The sequence below is a fragment of the Rhinichthys klamathensis genome, unplaced genomic scaffold, assembly GCF_029890125.1.
Source record: "Rhinichthys klamathensis goyatoka isolate OS25496 unplaced genomic scaffold, OSU_Roscu_1.1 h1tg000346l_1, whole genome shotgun sequence".
NCBI classification, from domain to species: domain Eukaryota; kingdom Metazoa; phylum Chordata; class Actinopteri; order Cypriniformes; family Leuciscidae; genus Rhinichthys; species Rhinichthys klamathensis.
Genome location: NW_026606858.1, coordinates 97,501 through 110,000, shown reverse-complemented (window position 1 = coordinate 110,000; position 12,500 = coordinate 97,501). Strand labels below are relative to the sequence as shown.

Genomic DNA, 12,500 nt, shown 5'->3' with positions numbered 1-12,500 from the left:
AATTAAATATAAATATTAGCTTTAAAAAAAAAAAAATTTAAAGAAATGTTGCTGTGGTGATAAACTGAAATAAATTGAAGTTGAACACTAAAATTATTACCTGGAAATAAATAAAAACCAAAACTGAAACTGAAATAAAACTAAATTAAACCTAAAAAGCAATATATATATATATATATATATATATATAAATGAATAAAATGACAAAAGCACATAACAAAATTACAAAAAAAAGTAATTGAAATTCTAATCTAAAATAATACTAATAAAACTAAAATAATACTGAGCTCAATGATATTAAAGGGGTCGTGTATTGAGAAATCAAAATTTCGTTGATCTTTTGACATATCAGAGGTTATTGTGCTATATCATAAGTTTCATAAGCTTTTACTGAAACCGAGTTTAGAAAACGACTCATTTTGGATTTTGTCACATTATGACGTCATAGTGCAGGCAAAATTAAATATAAATATTAGCTTTAAAAAAAATTTTTTTAAATAAATGTTGCTGTGGTGATAAACTGAAATAAGTTGAAGTTGAACACTAAAATTATTACCTGGAAATAAATAAAAACTGAAACTGAAATAAAACTAAATGAAACCTAAAAAGCAATATAAACAAACAAAAAAAAACCTCATAAAATGAGAAAAATAACAAAATTACTAAAAATTTAATTAAAATAATATTGATAAAATAATAATATAATACTAATCTCAATGATATAAAAGGGGTCGTGTATTGAGAAATCAAATTTTCCTTGATCTTTTGACATATCAGAGGTTATTTTAAAAATATCATAAGTTTCAGAACTCAGTCCACAAACAGCTTTTATTGGAACCGAGCTCAGAAAACGACTCGTTTTGGATTCTGTCACATTATGATGTCATAGAGCAGCGAAAGACCGCCTCTGCAGAAGAAGGTCGACGCCCACTTCTACATCATCACCTCTTTAGCCTGTAATACGCATAAATGTTTCTCATTGTAACAAGATGTTTTTCAACGACTTTCAAACAATTCCATACGTGTAATTCCGGTGACAATGAAATTCATTTAATATGCAAAACTGTTAGCCAATCATAGCAGTGGGCGTTTACTTCCAACTCTTGAATGAGACACGCCTCTCGAAACTGAGTGAGACGCTCAGAAACCGGATAGAAAGTAGCATATTCCTTCTAAATTATGTTTTTGATGTAAAATTCTTGACAACAAATAAAATTAGCAGCTCTATGCACTTCTTGTTTGCATACGCATTAAAATAAAAACATTAAAAATGATGGCCATGTTTTTAATTTAATTTAAAAAAAACTTGTTTTTTTGACAAAAAAATTTGGACAAAAAAGTTTTATAATATGATAAAGCTCACATTTCAGCCTTTAAATAATTTTTATGAGTCAAAATGATAAATTATATATTTGATCTGTTCCATAAACAAATTTCAATTTATAAAGTTATAAATATGGATAATATTTTTCTTACAAAAACGCATTGCTTCTCTTTCATCAGGCCGCTGGAGCCGTATGGATTACTTTTATGATGATGGATGCACTTTTTTGGGCTTCAAAATCTCAGTCTCCATTCACTCCCATTATAAAGCTGGAGAGAGCCAGGATATTATCTAATATAACTCTGATTGTGTTCGGCTGAAAGAAGAAAGTATATAACACCTACGATGTCATCGATGGCTAATTTTCATTTTTGGGTGAACCTGTAATCCATCATTTTATCCCTTAAAACTCATCTATGATCACCAAAATGACAGATTTAAACTTGAGAAATGTTTCTTAATGACTGTAACTCGACACCCTCGCCTCATTTAGTATGCGTGGCTCTATGAATATGCAAATGAGCCCCACCTCCACTCACTCCCTCAGCTCAGAGATCCACTGGTTGACGATCACACGTTGATCTGATTGGTTACAAGGTCGTTTGTGACGTCAGAAACACCAGCGATTTCAAACCGTGTTTTTGAGACTGTCTTTGGTTCACTGCAGTTTTAAGGAGGAAATACTCAGCAATGCTGTCGACTTATGAACTTACACATGGTGTGTATTAAAGCGTATTAAACACCACATACACACATAAACAACACTAAACGCTGGATTTTCACCACCGATAAGGAAATTAATTTTAGCATAAATAGCTAAATAGCTTGTTGTATTCATCAGACTGAACAGTGTTGTATCGTCAGCTAAGGACACTGTTAGCTTGAGCGCTGCCCTATAATCATATAACGGCGTCTTCTCTGTCCCGCTTGACTTTCCCTCTGACATCACAAACATTCGCATAAAGTTGCAAATGCGGCAAACGCAATTAGCGTGGTGTTGTGGCATCGTGGAAGCGGCTGTTTCCCGCGGGACGTCATCTTTGGCTGATGTGATTGAAGTTCTGATTTAATTCCTGCCGTCCTTCAGTCTCTATGACAGAATAAACGTGTCTCTGAACAACAGGAGGGATGTTTTGCATCCGCAGGGGGGATGAAGCGCAGCGTTACTGTATGCAGAACACTTAATTCAGCTAATGAGCCTGTAAAAACAAATACCATTCCAGACGAGGCTTCATTAGGAAAAAAAGTACGAATTTCGACGCTTTTGATCTTGAGAGACGAATATTCTGGATTTCTTAATAGGCCGTGTGAAAGCGTCTCCAAATGGATCCGCAGAAATGCAATCAAATTATGTTTGTAAATGGAGCAGAGTCATGTGACGTTAGGGAAACACACATCATAGTCTCAGATGATGATGATGATGATGTCTGAAGAAATGTGTTAAATATACATTTTCATGCGAAAGACCATCGTCACAAAATTCAAAATTCAGCTATATACTGTATTTTCATGTATAAAACAAAATTAATATTATAAATATGCTTAATATAGTATTTGGAAAATATTTAATTTCTATTTTGTTACATTATTTAATTTTTCTACTCAGTATTTTACTGTACTGTACTGTAGATGTATTTATTTTGTTTCTTAAATTAATTTATTCAAAGGAATGTTTTATTTATTTATTTCATGTTTCATGCTTAAAACAAGCACAAATATCTGCCAATGGGGTCATAAAAACAATGTTTAAATTACCTTTAAATTAAGATTATTTTTTTGACACCATTAGCAGATATTTGTTTTGTTTTTTTAAGCACAAACTCAAGTAAGTTTAATGCATGTTTCAAAAAACACGACTTAATATCTTCAGTCATTTTGCTTCTTCTCCAGTAAATGTCTCTTGATTTAAGAATGTTTAGATGTTTTGCTGGAAAACGAGACCGAAACACTGAGGAGGAACATCATTATTTGCAAGTAAGCCAACATTTGAAGTATATCCTGACAAACTAAAAATATGCAAAAGAAAAAGCGCATAAATTAAATTACAGTTATAATTCCCTGCATTTGAATGTGGTCCTCAAGCGCGCTGTGAATGAAGCTCGAGCTCGAGTCTTTGGTCTCGTCCACGTCTGCAGGCGCTCTCCTCTGACCGGCGTTAACTAGTTCCTCTAAAGACTCATACACACATCTACAGGCAGGAGAATCATCATATTCTGAGTTATGATTGATTCAGTATTGAGGAGAGAAACTAATTAATGAGAGGGTTCTTTAACTTCTCCCACAATCCTCTGCTGTGAGACAGACACATGGAGGCCGAGTCTCATATAAATCCTCCACATCCAGAGACATGAACCCTGAAGAGGCTGCGAGTGGGATTTTACAGTAATTAAGATGCATAATTCATCATTTATTTAGTGCATTTCTTCTTTTGTTTCAAGCACTGGCCAGGAAAATGTATTTTGCTTTAAATGCTCTATACAATGTTCCATCTCAAACTAGCTAAAGTGCAGCATGTCACCGAGATTTACAGAAGGAGGGAAATAACCTGAAGGAGAAGAACAAGGAGGAGGAGGAGGAGAAGAACAAGGAGGAGGATAGATGGAGCAGGGGAAGAAAAGGGAGGAGAAGAATAAAAAGAAGGAAGAAAGGCAGGAGAAAGAGGAGGAGAAGAAGGAAGAGGAGGAGGGAACGAGGAGGAGAAGGAGGAAAAGGAGGAGGGGAATGAGGAGGAGAAAAATAAATATGAGGAAAAAAAAGAGGAGGAGACAAAGGAGGAGGAAAAAGAGGGGAAGGAGGAGGATAATGAGGAAGAGGAGAAAGAGGAGGAGAGGAAGGAGGAGGAGAAGAGGAAGAGGAGAAAGGGGAGGGGAAAGGAGGAGGAGAAAAAATGAGGTGGAAAACGAGGAGGATGGGAAGGAGGAAGAAAAATGTGGAAAAAGAGGTGTATAAAAAGGAGGAGAAGGAGGAAAATAAGGGGGGGAGGAGGAGGAGGGGAAAGAGGAAGAAAAAAGAGGAAGAAAAAAGAAGGAAAAAAATGTGTATAAAGAGGAGGAGGAGAAGGAGGAGGGGAAGGAGGACAAGAAGAAGGAGAAAAGGGAGATGTATAAGAAGGAGAAGAGGAAGAAAAAGGAGAAAAAGGAGGTGAATAAAGAGGAGGAGGAGAAGGAGGTAAAGGAGGAAGGGAAGGAGGAGGAGAAGGAGGAGGAAAAGGAAAAGGGGGAGGGAGAACAAGGAGGAGAAAAAGGAGGTGTATAAGAAGGAGAAGAGGAAGGAAAAAGAGGAGGAGAAGAAGGAAAAGGAGGAGGAAAAGGAGGAGGAGAATGATGAGATAAAGGAGGACTAGAGATGAGGAAAAGGAGGAGGGGAAGGGGGATGGGGAGGAGAAGAAGAAGGAGGAAAAGGAGGAGGGGAAGGAGGAGGAAAATCTTGGAAAAAGAGGTGTATAAAGAGGAGGAGAAGGAGGAAAAAGAGGAGGGGAAGGAGGAGGAGGGGAATCAGGAAGAAAAAGGAGGGGAAAAGGGTGTATAAAGAGGAGGAGAAGGAGGAAAAGGAGGAGGGGAAGGAGGACAAGAAGAAGGAGAAAATGGAGATGTATAAGAAGGAGAAGAGGAAGAAAAGGAGGAAAAGGAGGTGAATAAAGAGGAGGAGGAGAAGGAGGTAAAGGAGGAGGGGAATGAGGATGTGTATAAGAAGAAGGGGAAGGAAAAAGATGAGGAGAAGAAGGAGGAAAATGGGGAGGGGAGGAGGAGAAGGAGGAAAAGGAGGAGCGAAGGAGGAGGAGAAGGAAGAAAAGGAGGAGGAAAAGGAGGAGGGGAAGGAGGAGGAAAAGGAGGAGGAGGGGAGGAGGAGAGGAAGGAGGAGAATAAGAAAACAGAGAAGATGAAAGTGGAGGAGAGGAAGGAGGAGAAGGAGGAAGATGAGTAGAGTAAGGAGGAGGAAATTGAGGAGGAGAATAAGGAAGAGGAGAAAGAGGAGGAGGAGAGGAAGGAGGAAAAGGAGGAAGATGAGGAGAGTAAGGAGGAGGAGAAGGAGGAGAATGAGGAGGAGAATGAGGAAGAGGAGAAAGAGGAGGAGGAGGGAAGGAGGAAAAGGAGGAGGAGAAGGAAAAGGAGGAGGAGTGGAAGGAGGAAAAGGAGGAGGGGGAGGAGGAGAGGAAGGAGGAGGAGGAGAATAAGAAAAAGGAGAATGTGAAAGTGGAGGAGAGTAAGGAGGAGAAGGAGTAGGAGAATGAGGAAGAGGAGAAAGAGGAGGAGGAGGGAAGGAGGAAAAGGAGGAGGAGAAGGAAAAGGAGGAGGAGTGGAAGGAGGAAAAAGGCGAGGGGGAGGAGGAGAGGAAGGAGGAGGAGGAGAATAAGAAAAAGGAGAAGATGAAAGTGGAGGAGAGTAAGGAGGAGAAGGAGGAGGAGAATGAGGAAGAGGAGACAGAGGAGGAGGAGGGAATGAGGAAAAGGAGGAGGAGAAGGAAAAGGAGGAGGAGTGGAAGGAGGAAAAGGAGGAGGGGGAGGAGGAGAGGAAGGAGGAGGAGGAGAATAAGAAAAAGGAGAATGTGAAAGTGGAGGAGAGTAAGGAGGAGAAGGAGTAGGAGAATGAGGAAGAGGAGAAAGAGGAGGAGGAGGGAAGGAGGAAAAGGAGGAGGAGAAGGAAAAGGAGGAGGAGTGGAAGGAGGAAAAAGGCGAGGGGAGGAGGAGAGGAAGGAGGAGGAGGAGGAGAATAAGAAAAAAGGAGAAGATGAAAGTGGAGGAGAGTAAGGAGGAGAAGGAGGAGGAGAATGAGGAAGAGGAGAAAGAGGAGGAGGAGAGGAAGGAGGAAAAGGAGGACTAGGAGGAGGAAAAGGAGGAGAAGGAGGAAAAGGAGGAGGGGAAGGAGGAGAGGAGAGGTATGAGGAGAAGGAAAAGGAGTTCCACAGATGTGCATGTGGAAGGAGATTTCAGGAAGCATGTTTACATTCTGCTGCTGTGATCTCGTTTTCTTGGGCTCTTAATGATCAGATCATGTGATCCAGCGTAATCAATACCGAACGCATGTTTGAGATTCATGAGTGATTGACGTGTGCCTCACTAATGCGACCTGATGCTTTGATCCGTGATCGGCAGGATCCAGCAGGGAGTGTTAATCTTTCATCAGATGCAGCTGTGCAGGATAAACATGTATCATTCATTCTGACTCTAAATGGACTCGCTAACTAATCTAAACTCAAAACTGACTTCAGTCACACCTGCCAACAGTGAGAGTTAATGCTTCATACCAAGAATAAAGCTGTATTTTGCATAATTTTGACTAAAAATAAGTTTGTTTGTTTTTATTTCTGATGGAAGAGAAATTATTTGGTTGTTTCTGGTCAAACGCTTGGAATAATTGCAATTTTTTTGTCACTTCTGCTCACCAAAGCTGCATTTATTTGATCAAAAATACTGTAAAAACAGATAAATATTATTACAATTTAAAATCACGGTTTTCTTTTTTATTAATTAACTATTATTGAGCATCAGATCCTCATATTAGAGTGATTTCTGAAGGATCATGTGACACTGAAGACTGGAGTAATGATGCTGAAAATTCAGCTTTGATCACAGGAATAAATTACACTTTACTATATATTCACATAGAAAACTGCTGATTTACATTACAATAATATTTCACAATTTTACTGTATTTTTGATCAAATGAACGCAGCCTTGGTGAGCAGAAGAGACTTCTTTCCGAAACATTAAATACTCCTAATTATTGAATTAACAGTTTGAATACATGCATTTTGAATGTAATTTAAATAAAACAAAAAAAGATGCTAATAATTAATAATAAACTATTCCATGTTTCATTTATGTATGAGTGACAAATACGGGAATAAGGGAACAAGACACTGCGTCAAAACGCATTGGGGAACGCCTCAGGCGTGACAGGTGTCTGAAACTGCTATCGAATCACGCCAATCCTATTGACCTGCGACAGCCCATGATGTCATCATCGTGCGACCCGGAAGTATAAAAGGGGCGCCTTGCAAACATGACGTTCACCTTATCGTCTTCAGGGACTGTTTGGCAGGCATCCCCGAGGCATGACAAGGAGACGCAGTGTCTCGTTCCCTGTTCTCAGAGAACAGAGGTTACAGTCGTAACCTAGATGTTCCCTTTCGAAAGAGAACTTGCACTATGTCGAAACGCATTGGGGAATGATATACCAATGCCACCATGCTAAGGGGAGTGCATGCCAAGTGGCAGTGAACCACCCACCCTCAGGTCACACTAGACTGTCAGTGACAGCATTCCCTACGGTCATAGCCCAAGCTATAAGCCTCACAGGAAAACCCCCGTAAACATTGTTTACCGAAAGGCTTACCTGGACCTGCTCAAGGGCCTGGAACCACAGCTTTAAATTAGAAGGGGTCCCATCTAGGGAATGTGGCTAGGGAACCTAGCCTGGTTAAAACCAGACCATTCTCAGTTATAACTGAGTTATGGTCTGGCAAAGCGTCATAGACAAATCATTTCCAGAGGGGCGTCACCAACGGACGTCACGGATAGACCTAAACCCAATCAGAGCGATGAAGGAGATGACGTATGCAGAGCGGCGGAGACACATCTCCGAGTGTTGTTCTTTGCTCGGTTTTTAACTAAAATGAAACGTTCAAATGGCTTAAAACAGACGCGATAGCTGATTGGAACGAGTGATGTTCGACGGCGGCATCCATCTTTGTAATGTAGGCTACAAAATCTTCTTCAAAATCCCAGCGCTGTCGTCATCGTGTAAAGCCCGCCCCAACGCTTCTGATTGGTGCCGCGATTTCGACGGATTGGAAATGGCCTTGAATGAGCTCTTTGCCAGACTAACTTTCAGAGCAAATCTAAATTTGCCGGAAGTTGTCTGGGTTTTCCCAGGCTATAGGGAACCCGAAGGAGCCCCAGCCAATCACTATTCAGGGGAACATACTCACCCGAAATGCCACCAGGAAGGCCTGACCTGGTGTTTTCACTTACATTGGATACATCAGCCTGGCCAACTTCCTAGGCAAACCAGGCTGTAGGCAGGATAAAAAGAGGTTCTAGGAGGGAACCAGTAGCAAAGAATGAATACTTTAGTCGAGCCAGGGCACAAGCTCGCCTTCAGACCAGCTGAACTGATAGCAAGCGGCCACTGGCTGCCCGAACCCAGCACCACTGGGAAACCACTTACAGGGAGGCCTGGTGAGGCCTACTACCTGACAACCACCACATGTGGAAACTTCACCTTCAGGGAGGCCTGGTGAGGCTTACTACCTGATAACCATCATATGTGGGAATTCGCCTTCAGGGAGGCCTGGTGAGGTCTACTACCTGATAGCAAGTCAAGTCACCTTTATTTATATAGCGCTTTTTACAATACAGATTGTATCAAAGCAGCTTCACGGTGATAACATGAAAATAATAATACAACAAAGTTTGTTTCTAGAAGAAAATTGCATCAACGTCCACCTTAAGTAAGGCAGATCAATAATATTGTTGAATATTAAATGTCCCCAACTAAGCAAGCCAAAAGCCAAGGCAACAGTGGCAAGGAACCAAAACTCCATCAGGGACAGAATGGAGAATAAAACCTTGGGAGAAACCAGACTCAGTCGGGAGGCCAGTTCTCCTCTGGCCAACGGAGGAACAGTGTATGATTCGGGCAGCATTACAAGTCAGATTGGATCAGAACATTTAGAGTATTTATCCATTTCCATCTGGTTGGAAGTTGAAGAAATCACGCCGGTATGGAGACGAGTTGTTGAGGATCAGTGTCGATGAGGCCTTCACAGCGCTGATGAGGCCGGCACTTCAGGATGAGTTGGGATGGGTCCAGGCGCAGGTCCACCATAGAGGGTCCCTCGGGATAAACAGAGAGACTAATATTAGCGTAGACGCCATCCTTCTTATGATGTACCAAGTACATCAGGATTTACGGGACGTGTTCCCGGTTCCGGCTGATCTAAACTATGCAGCCTAATTTTGAATTAAGGAAGTCTATAATGTGTTATGTGTATGCTAGGCCAAAGAGATGTGTTTTTAGTCTAGAACACAGTCTAGCAAGGTAAACAACTGGTTGCTATGAACCCTGAATCCGGGTGTCAGTCCCAGGGCAGCCTGCTAAGGCCAGCTCAGTCTCGGAGCGCCCTGTTAAAGCCGGCCTCCTGAGAGTCTTCTTATGTAAGAAACTAGGCCTTATTGAAGGCCTAACCCTAGGTCTTTACTACTCATGCCTCTGCACCAACCTGCATTACTTTTCTCGCCCCCGAATGCAGAGAAGGGGGCATGCCTTGGCCGAACGACTCCCACCATGGGAGGAGGCTGTCATATAGGGATGCTTAAAAAGCCCACATTCACATAGTGAAGGGCCAGAGGCAGAAATGCTTTAGCAGAATGCCTCCAGTATCCCAGTATAGCCTAGGCCAGCTACTACGGGGGCCCTGGTGCGGGCCAGCCTGTAAGCATAGATCTACCTGAGGGCTCGAGAGACAGAGATGTCTCATATGAGCGCTGCAAAAAAACCGCTCAGCCTGTATGAAAATCCAAACAGAGCTCAGGGGAGCGATGTACTCAGGACCAAACAACGTCAGGCGGCCCCGTGGGCTGGACATAAGATCTACCTGAAGCTCCAGCGTCAGTCTACACTCCAAAACTTTATTATTATTATTATTTTTTTTGTCTGGGTTTACACCCCTCTCAAGGCGATCCAAGGTCCTTCTGGGAACCCCATGCTGCAAGTCCGTGCTCTGCCTGGACCCGAACCACGAGGTCCAGATGCTGAGCGCTCCTCACTCGAGAAGAGTGAGAGCGTTCTCAAAGAAAAACACTGGTGCGTGCTCTCCAACAGGTCGTGTGTGTCACCCGCCGTCAAATATCTAGGGCACGGGTCAGCACACTTCTGAAAACAATCAGCCTTCCCCGTGCGTTTCATTTTTAAATTTCTCTTACCGTAATCCTTCAGCGTTTACAAACAGAACAGTCCCTGAAGACGAAAAGATGAATGTCATGTTTGCAAGGCGCCCCTTTTATACTTCCGGGTCGCACGATGATGACATCATAGGCGTTGTCGCAGGTCAATAGGATTGCCGTGATTCGATAGCAGTTTCAGACACCTGTCACGCCTGAGGCGTTCCCTAATGCGTTTCGGCGCAGTGCGAGTTCCCTTTCGAAAGGGAAGCAGCGTCTCCATTAGTCTGATTCCTGAGGAGCTGTCAGTCCCACTCACACACACACACACACACACACACTGCTGTCAGTCCCACGCCAGCTCAGAGTCCTCATCTCAAATCAAATCATACGCGATCAATGCAACATTAAAGAGAGAGAGAGATACGGGAAAAGCATTCTAATGACTTCCAATATGCCACTGCGAGAGGAAAAAATGCTTTAATTAAAATAGATTTGCGTGTTTTGATATAAAAATTCATTCCTAGAGCTTTTGTCTTTCCTCCATTACCGGCACAATGGAGTCATCCAGCTGATATCGAGCGCTGGTCACATTTACAGCCTTTTACCGTAATGTGAGCGATAACCGGGCCGGTGAGTGGAGGAACGTGTCCTCCGAGGACTGGGGATTCTTCATTCTTTACTCTCTAATAAAGTGGTCGTCCACCATTTCGCCGGTTTTGCTTTACATTCATCTTCTCTATTCTTTCAAACATTCCTCAATAAAGAGCTCAAACCAACCAGAACCAGATTACAAGCTTTAATCCAATGGGTGAATGAATGCAGCATCGCACGAAGCACTGAGAATGAAGTCAAGCAATCAAATGCCATACAAGTCAATCATTACATGTATAAAAAATTTACTTTGAAACAAATATCTGCCAATGGAGTCTTAAACTTAATTAAAAAGGAAAACAAGATTATTTTCTGACTCCATTGCAGATATTTGTTCTTGTTTTAAGCAAAAACTCTGATACGGTTTTTTCTTAATATCTTCAGTCATTTTGCTTCTTCTCCAGTAAAAGCATCTTGATTTAAGAATGTTTAAATTTGTGCTGTAAAACAAGACAGTAAAATATCGTATGCACCATTTAATGCCATGACTATGAATTTAAGACTTTCTGGTCCAAAATGAAACCTTTTTCAAGGCCTATTTCTGTCTTGTTTTCCAGATATCAAGAAATCAAGAGACATTTACTGGAGAAGAAGCAAAATGACTGAAGATATTAAGTCTGGAAAATGTATCAAAATGAATTGAGTTTGTGCTTAAAACAAGATCAAATATATGCCAATTTTGTTTTTAATATTTCCCCAGCCCTTGGGTTGTTTTTAACGCAGTGTTTTTTAGAGTGACAACCACATAGTGTCAAGGTTTGCCAATGTATGTATAATGATATAATGTATGAAGTAAAATAATAATAAAAAGCTAGTTCTATAGTAAAAAATAAATCAACCCATTATGTTGGGTTAAATAAACAACCCAATTTGCTGGGTAAAATTAACCCAACATGTGTTATGTCCTGTATTTACCCAGTCATTGGGTTGTTTTTCACAGTGTTTTTTAAAGTGTGACAACCACATAGTGGCAAGCACCACTCACATTTCCTTCAAAAAAATGTCCAACAATCCCAATGAATGACCGGCCAGAAAGACCAATACAAGCAAAAAAGTTTGATATAATGATATAATGTATGAAGTAACATAATAATAAAAAGCTAGTTCTATAGTAAAAATAAACCAACCCATTATGCTGGGTTAAATAAACAACCCAATTTGCTGGGTAAAATTAACCCAACATGTGTTCTGTCCTATATTTACCCAGTCATTTGGGTTGTTTTTAACCCAGTGTTTTTTAAATACATAGTGGTGAGTTTCACCAAGGTAAGCACCACTCACATTTCCTTCAAAAACATGTCAAAATCCCAATGAATGACCGGCCAGAAAGACAAAAACCATCATCCATGTGGTGTGTGTGTGTGTGTGTGTGTCTCTGTGTGTGTCTCTGTGTGTGTGTGTGTGTGTGTGTGTGTGTCTCTGTGTGTGTGTGTGTGTCTCTGTGTGTGTCTCTGTGTGTGTGTGTGTGTGTGTGTCTCTGTGTGTGTGTGTGTGTGTGTGTGTGTGTCTCTGTGTGTGTGTGTGTGTGTGTGTGTGTGTGTGTGTGTGTGTGTGTGTCTCTGTGTGTGTCTCTGTGTGTGTGTGTGTGTGTGTGTCTCTGTGTGTGTCTCTGTGTGTGTCTCTGTGTGTGTGTGTGTG

General features: G+C 41.3%; 1 protein-coding gene across 1 annotated transcript in view; it reads right to left on the bottom strand.

Moving 5' to 3' along the window:
* The window catches only part of ptprma (protein tyrosine phosphatase receptor type Ma), a gene marked incomplete at its 3' end in the record, with an annotated part of 259,378 nt that overhangs the window by 166,131 nt on the left and 80,747 nt on the right, over positions 1 to 12,500 (bottom strand). The gene's annotated exons all lie outside the window — the stretch shown is intronic.